Below are 7246 nucleotides of genomic sequence, written 5' to 3' on the forward strand. Positions count from 1 at the left end.
AGGGACAGGGAAGGAAAAAGTATCCCCTTTCCTACAGGGAGAGGAAGAAAAGGAGCTGGGGCCAGACCTCTGGGAGAGCACAGCTTGTGCCTTGCTCTTCTGTGCAAGCCTCACTGCCCTGTGTCTAAGCAACCACTGTGTAGTTTGTTTTGAGATCCGCCCCCCCCTCCTCACCCCCCCCCCACTTCTTTCTAAGCACTGCCCTTAGTGCATGCGGATTAATCCATCTGATTGGTTGCTTGGAGAGAAGTGGGGGTGGAGGGTTTGCAGAGCAGGTACATTTTGAAGGTAGGGTGAATAAAGTAGGCAATGGAAAATCTAGGAGGGAGCTTTCTGGGTAACCAAGGGAGCTGTTCGGTAACCAAGGACACTGAGCAGCTGAGTGAGGGGTGTGGGCAAGTGGGGGAGGGAGGTAGACCACACTGCAGAGGCCATGTTTGACACAGCCGCAGTGCTGCAGTGCTAAGATATACCGTTGCTGAGATGACTCCAGAGAGCCCTCCTGCTATCATTCCTGGCACAACAAACTCTAAGGGTCCCTGCCAGGCCCTGCCAGATGCTGAGGAGCCAGTTCCAGTTGTAGGGATTTCCATCATTGGTAATGAAAGGCAACATCTCTTCCAGTCCCCTTCCCACTTCTCCCTGATGTCCCAGGACTCAGGCACAGATGAAGGTGATGGAGATGCTTGGAACCAAATGGAGCTATTTCAATGGAGCCAGTATTTGCATCCAGGGCCACCTGCTGTGGCCATGGAGTTGAGAGGCTTTTTCTGCATTTAGTAAACCAAGCACCTTTTGTTCCTTTTGTTTACATCTCTTCTAATTTAACAGAGCTGGCCTTTTGATGATTTGGTTGCATTGTTCCTCATATCCCAATGCAGAATAGAACTCACCTCTCTAACCTCAGGCTCATATTCAGACCCTGCTTCATATTCAGATTAAAAGGTCTAATGTCCTTAAAAATCCCACTTAAGTCAGACACCAGTGGCTCACTCCTGTAGTCCTAGCTACTCAAGAGGAAGAGATCAGAGGATTGGGGTTCAAAGTCAGCCAGGGTAGGGAAACTATAAGATTCTTATCTTTAGTTAAGCACCAAAAAACCTGAATGTGGAGCTGTGGCCTAAGTAAATAGATCACTAGCCTTGAGCAAAAATGTTCAGGGATAGCACCCAGGCCCTGAGTTCAAGCTCTAGGACCAGCACACATATACACACACAAAAAAGTCCTTCCAGGGCTGGGAAGTTGGCTCAGTGGTAGAGTGCTTGCCTTGCATGCCTGAGGTCCTAGGTTCGATTCCTCAGCAACACATAAGCAAAAAAAAAAAGAAAAAAGAAAAAAGCTGGAAGTGGCACTGTGACTCAAGTGGTAGAGCGCTAGCTTTGAGCTAAAGAGCTGAGGGACAGTGCCCAGGCCCAGAGTTCAGGTCCCACAACTGGACCCCCCCCCCAAAAAAAAGTCCTTCCACCTGGTCATGGATTCATGGTGATTCTCATCTTCTTCTGCTTCTTCAGAAGACTAATTAGTTTTTCCCATTCCTTTGTTTAACAAGTATTTATTGAGTGTTTACTATGTGCCAGGCATCTTTCTATTCAATAAGACTCTATATAACAGATATAGTAGAAATGCATCCTCCAGGCAGCTCTGTTCAGCTGTTGGTGGAAGTGGAAATCAGGCTTCAGTGTTACAGCCAGTGTTTTTGAGTGCATGCACATTCCTAGTGGAGGAGAGCTCAGGCAGGACCCATTATGTGGGGGTGGGTGGTGATTGTGAGGCGTGCACAATAGAGTGACAGCAGACGAGACAAAAGAGAGCAGAGCAAACTGCTATAAATAAACAGGGACTGGAGGGCGGACAGCTCCACCAAGGTAGACCAAATAAGGCCTTGGTGGAGGGAAGGTGATCTGTCTCCCTGTCCTCCCCTCCTCTGGCACTAGGCCTGCTTTGTCTGGGCTCTGTCACCACCCTGATCAAGTGTCAGGCCCAAACAGGGACCATTTGCTATGAACATGCCAGTGGGAGTCCAGAGGAAAAGTTGCTAAAATTGGAGGGCAAGATGGACTGGCCCTAGAGTAAACTAGAAGATACCTGAGCATAGAAGGAGGAAAATCAGAAAGGAACAAAAACCCAAAAGAACAAGAAGAGGCAGAAGAGCTGCACAGGATGGGGAAGGAGACATCATTTGTTTCTTTGCAGAGGAGAGGAAGGGCCACCCAAAAGTGGAGGCCAGCTCTCACAGCTGCTTGCCCCTAGAATCCCTGACCTTGGAGGGACCCTACCCTGGCTCCACATGCGCCTGGGATTATGGAGCTAAGCTTTGTGCCTATCTCAGGTTTCCCTTTATCAACAGCTGCTCCTTGTCATTCTTTTATCTTCCTGTTGGCTTCAAATTGTTTTCTAACTCTGTATTATCCCCCTCCCCCCCCCACAACAAACCAGACTCCCTACTCCCCAGTCTCTGCTTCTCAATAGACATTGGCCAGCTGGAAAGACAGATCTGTTTAGTTTGGGCTACTTTGGAAAAGAAGATGTCTCCTTTAGGGAGTATTGGGAATGGTATAGCTCATTGAAAACAAGGCATGATGGAGAGTGGTCAGTCTGGTGGGGGGTTTTTTGTTTTTGTTTTAGGTTTTCGTGCTGGTACTGGGGCTTGAACTCAGGGTCATGTACTCTCTCTTAGCTTTTTTTCCCCTTGGCTGGTCCTCTACCACTTGAGCCATACCTCTATTTCTGGATTGTTGCTGGTTAATTAGAGATAAGAATCTCATGGACTATTCTGCTCAGGCTGGTAGATCTTCAGATCTGTGATTCTCAGATCTCAGCCTTGTGAACAGCAAGGTTTATAGGGGTGATCCACCAGCACCCAGTAGGAGTAGTCAGCCTATAGTAGTTACTCTGGAGCCCAGAGCTAGAAGCCTCAGAAAGCCAGGCTGTTATCATAAAACATCTCTGCTATCAATGCACATGGTTAGTCACATTTATTTGTCAGAGTTATGAAGACCACAGGAAATGGGCTTCACACACATCAGACAGTGGGCCTTCATGGTGAGCAGTTGTCATTATTAGGAGCATAGACTGAAAGAAGCCAAACTACAGATGGTAGAGCTGCACCAAGGTATTAGTTCTTTGTCCTCACATTTCCCTCAGCCTCGCTAGAGGAATGCTGTGGGCCAGGGCAGATCCAGCATCTTATGTTATAAGGCTTCCTGTATGACAGGCCAAAGTGAATCCCAAGGCCTACCAGGAGTTAACCTGGCCAAATGATTTGACAAGGGAACCAATGGGAGCAGAGGCTAAGGATCAGGTAATTTATTTATTTATTTATTTAATTGTGAAAATACTGTACAGAGGGGTTACAATTACATGGGCAAGATAATGAGTACATTTCTTATCAAGCATTGTAGTCTCCTCCTTTGTTGACCCTTCCCATCCCATCCTCCCCCCCTACCCTATCCCCAACCCTATTTATTTATTTATCTTATGTCATGGCCTAAAGATCTTAGGGATCTTGGATGGACCTGCCTAGCTGAGCTTAAATGGCCCTATGGTCTGGTAATCAGACTGTGCAAAGGATGTAAACTAAACTAATGTCTTCAGGAGATGGGCAGGGCAGCTCAGAGGTGACCAGCTATCCCTAAGCAACCCCAACCACACTTGAGCAGCAGCCAGATTGATCTTAAGGTAGCCCAAGGATGCAGAGGGTCTAGAAACCTTGGGAGGGAAAATGGCTTGAGTATTGTGTTATGAAATAATTAAACACACTGAAAAGAGAATTGTAGAAGAACCTGTGGGATATTTTGGTATCTGGATTAAAAACCTCGCATATCTCTCCCTCTCTCCCTCACCCCCTTTCAGTTAGGGAAATACCACTAGCTTCTGTTCCTTCACCAGAGGAACTCTGCTCTGTTCACAGCTGACCCTAGGATAGTATCCTGGGACTGCCAGGCTCAGACCAGTACAGGTAATGAAGAATAATGGCAGGAAATGAAAGGTAAATCACTCAGGATCCAAGAGGCTGAGTCCCCTTTCCAAGGAGAGAAGGAATTCTGCACCCCATTCTATTCATCAGTGGCTCCTTTCCCTTAAATTAAGAAAGCCTCTCTGGGACAGGTACTGGTAGCTCACACCTGTAATAATACTAGCTATTTGGGAGGCTGAGTATCAAAATTTGAAACCAACTCAAGCAGAAAAATCTGGGAGATTCTTATCTCCAATTGGCCAGCAAAAACCTGAAAGTGGAGATGCAGCTCAAGTACAGTGCTAGCCTCAATTATAAAAGCTAAGAGACAGGGCTGGGAATGCAGCTTAGTGGTAGAGTGCTTGCTTAGCATGCATGAAGCCATGGGGTCGATTCCTCAGCACCACATAAACAGAAAAAGTCGGAAATGGCACTGTAGCTCAAGTGGTTGAGTGCTAGCCTTGAGCAAAAAGAAGCTCAGAGACAGTGCCCAGGTCCTGAGTTCATGCCTCAGGACTGGAAAAAAATAAAATAATAAATAAATCTTAAAAAAAAAAAAAGCTAAGAGACAGAACCCAGTACCCACCCCACCAGAAAGAGAGAGAGAGAGAGAGAGAGTGAGTGAGAGAGAGAGAGAGAGAGAGAGAGAGAGAGAGAGAGAGAAGCCTACAGAAAATAGAGATAGCCACTCAAAGGCCAAGGAGATAGAGAAAAGGGAAGTTTCCTAGAAGTCATTAGAAGTATTTCAAGAGGAGCAGGTGGCCAATGGTGTCAGATTCCAAAGAAAGACCAAGTGTCAGGAAGATAGAGAAGAGAATGTGGGTAATCTTGGAGCAAGCAGCTTCTAGAGAGTTTCAAGTCAAAGCTAGGCTGTTAATTAAGAAAAGGAAGTATGGAATTAAGCTGAGTGGAAATGAGTTAAAAAAAATGACTAGGCAGTGGGTGTGTACCATGCATTTGAGAAGTTTGGAGGCAGAATGAAAGAGATTAGACAACTACCAAAAGGGAAGCTGGCCGTGGAGCTCTTTTTTGTTTGGTTTTGTGGAGGGAAAGTGGATGGATCTGGAGTTTGAACTCAGGGTTAACAAACAAACAAACTTGAGCTACAGCTCCATTTAAAGATTTTTTAGTATTTAGTTGGATACAAGATTCTCACGAGCCAGGTGCTCCAGCAGTTCAAAGCTAGCTGGGGTATGAAAGTCTGTGAGACTCTTACCTCCAATTAATCATCAGAAAACCAGAAGTGGAGCTGTGGCTCCAAGTGGTGGAATGCTAGCCTTGAGAAAAATAGCTCAGGGACAGCACCTAGGCCCTGAGTTCAAACCCCACAAAAGATAGGAAGAGAGAGAGAGAGAGAGAGAGAGAGAGAGAGAGAGAGAGAGAGAGAGAGAGAGAGAGAGAGAGAGAGAGAGAGAGAGAGAGAGAGAGAGAGAGAGAGTTTTTTTTTTTTTTTGCCAGTTGTGGGGCCTGAACTCTGGGCCTGGGCGCTGTCCCTCAGCTCTTCAGCTCAAGGCTAGCGCTCTACCACTTGAGCCATAGCACCACTTTCAGCTTTTTCTGCTTATGTGGTGCTGAGGAATCGAACCCAGGGCCTCACGCATGCAAGGCAAGCACTCTACCACTGAGCCACCTTCCCAGCCCTAGAGAGAGTATTATAGGCTTTCCTGCCCCTGCTTCAGCTGGCTTTGAACTGTAATCCTAAAGTCTCAGCCTCCTGAGTAGCTAGGATTACAGGTATTAGCCACCAGTGCCAGCTTTGTGTTGTTTTTAAGATAGAGCAATTCTGAGCTTGTAATGGATGATAAAAGATGTCCTTGTTTTTTACATTTTCTGGTTCTGTTTTCTTTCTTCCATTTCTCTTTCTGGAAGTCTAAAGGGTGGTTTGGGAATACCTGGTAGGAACCTGGGGTTCCTACCGCTGTAAGGTAGACTTGCAGGCCAGGGGCTTGCCTGGTTCCCTACTCATCCATCTCTAGCTTCACCTGCAGGGACCGGAGCTTGCTGCAGCCACAGCCTTCAACCTTTGGTCCTCAGTTATCACCTGAGAGGAGTCTCAGATTCCTAAGGTCTCTAGTATGAGGTCTAAAGTCAGGCTGGAGGGCAGAGAGTATAACCAGTTCTAAGAAGTACACAGATTGTAGTGGGGTGTGTGTGTGTGTGTGTGTGTGTGTGTGTGTGTGTGTGTGTGTGTGTGTGTGTGTGTGTGTGTGTGTGTGTGTGTGTTAGTAGTGGGGCTTGAACTCAGGGTCTAAGCACATTGTCCCTTAGTTTTTCCACTCATGACTAGTGCTCTAGCATGTCTGAGCCACAATTGCCCTTCCTGCTTTTGGGGTGGTTAATTGGAGATAAGAGTCTCATGGATTTTCCTGCTCTGGCTGGCTTCAAATCATGATCTTCAGATCTCAACCTGAGTAACTAGAATATAGGTGTGAGCCACCAGCACCTAGTGAGTAGCCAACCCTAGGGAGAGATCTGGAATATAAATTATGTCTGGTAACTCAGTCTTCTACCTGCTGATACCTCACTGTTTGTATTTTTATCCTAGAAAGATGAAGTTCCTGGTTTGAAAGTATATGAGACTCTATAGGTCTAACCCATAACCTGGGCTGGGGACAACTTCCTAGTCTCTGGGTGGCAGGACTCTTGCTGGGATTTCCAAGAGGTTGGTAGAATGTTGATTCTTCTCTGATGTTCCTTTGATGCCAAGGGGCATGGAGCTTCCCTGCCTCCATAGACAACTATCATTCCAGCTCTTCACTACATGTATCCAGAACTGTCCACAAAAACTAGAACCTGGTTAGTCAACAAACACACATATTATGCAGGCTCTTCTGGGTGCCATGCAAGTGAGGGTAGAGAGCCACCTCCTGGTCTGAGACCCTCAAAGTCATTTGAAGCTGAGGGTCCTTGGGGACTGCTGCTGCTGTCCTCATAGGGAGCCTTTCAGAATTCGTGGACAGCCGGGTGCTGGTGGCTCACACCAGTTATCCTAGCTACTCTGGAGGCTGAACACTGAGGATGGAGGTTTGAAGCCAGCCAGAGCAAACAAGTCTGTGAGATTCATCTCCAATTAACAACTGAAAATCCAGAGATGGAGCTGAGGGTAGCCTTGAGTAAAAAAGCTAAGGGACAGGGCCAAGGCTCTCAGTTTAAGCCCCAAATGGACACGGAAAGAAGGAAAGAAAGAAAGAAAGAAAGAAAGAAAGAAAGAAAGAAAGAAAGAAAGAAAGAAAGAAAGAAAGAAAGAAGGAAGGAAGGAAGGAAAGGGAGAGAAAGAAGGAAAGGAAGGAA

The sequence above is a fragment of the Dipodomys merriami genome, unplaced genomic scaffold (genome assembly GCF_024711535.1).
Source record: "Dipodomys merriami isolate MVZ:Mamm:240054 unplaced genomic scaffold, mDipMer1.0.p SCAF_1, whole genome shotgun sequence".
Taxonomy (NCBI): Eukaryota; Metazoa; Chordata; class Mammalia; order Rodentia; family Heteromyidae; genus Dipodomys; species Dipodomys merriami.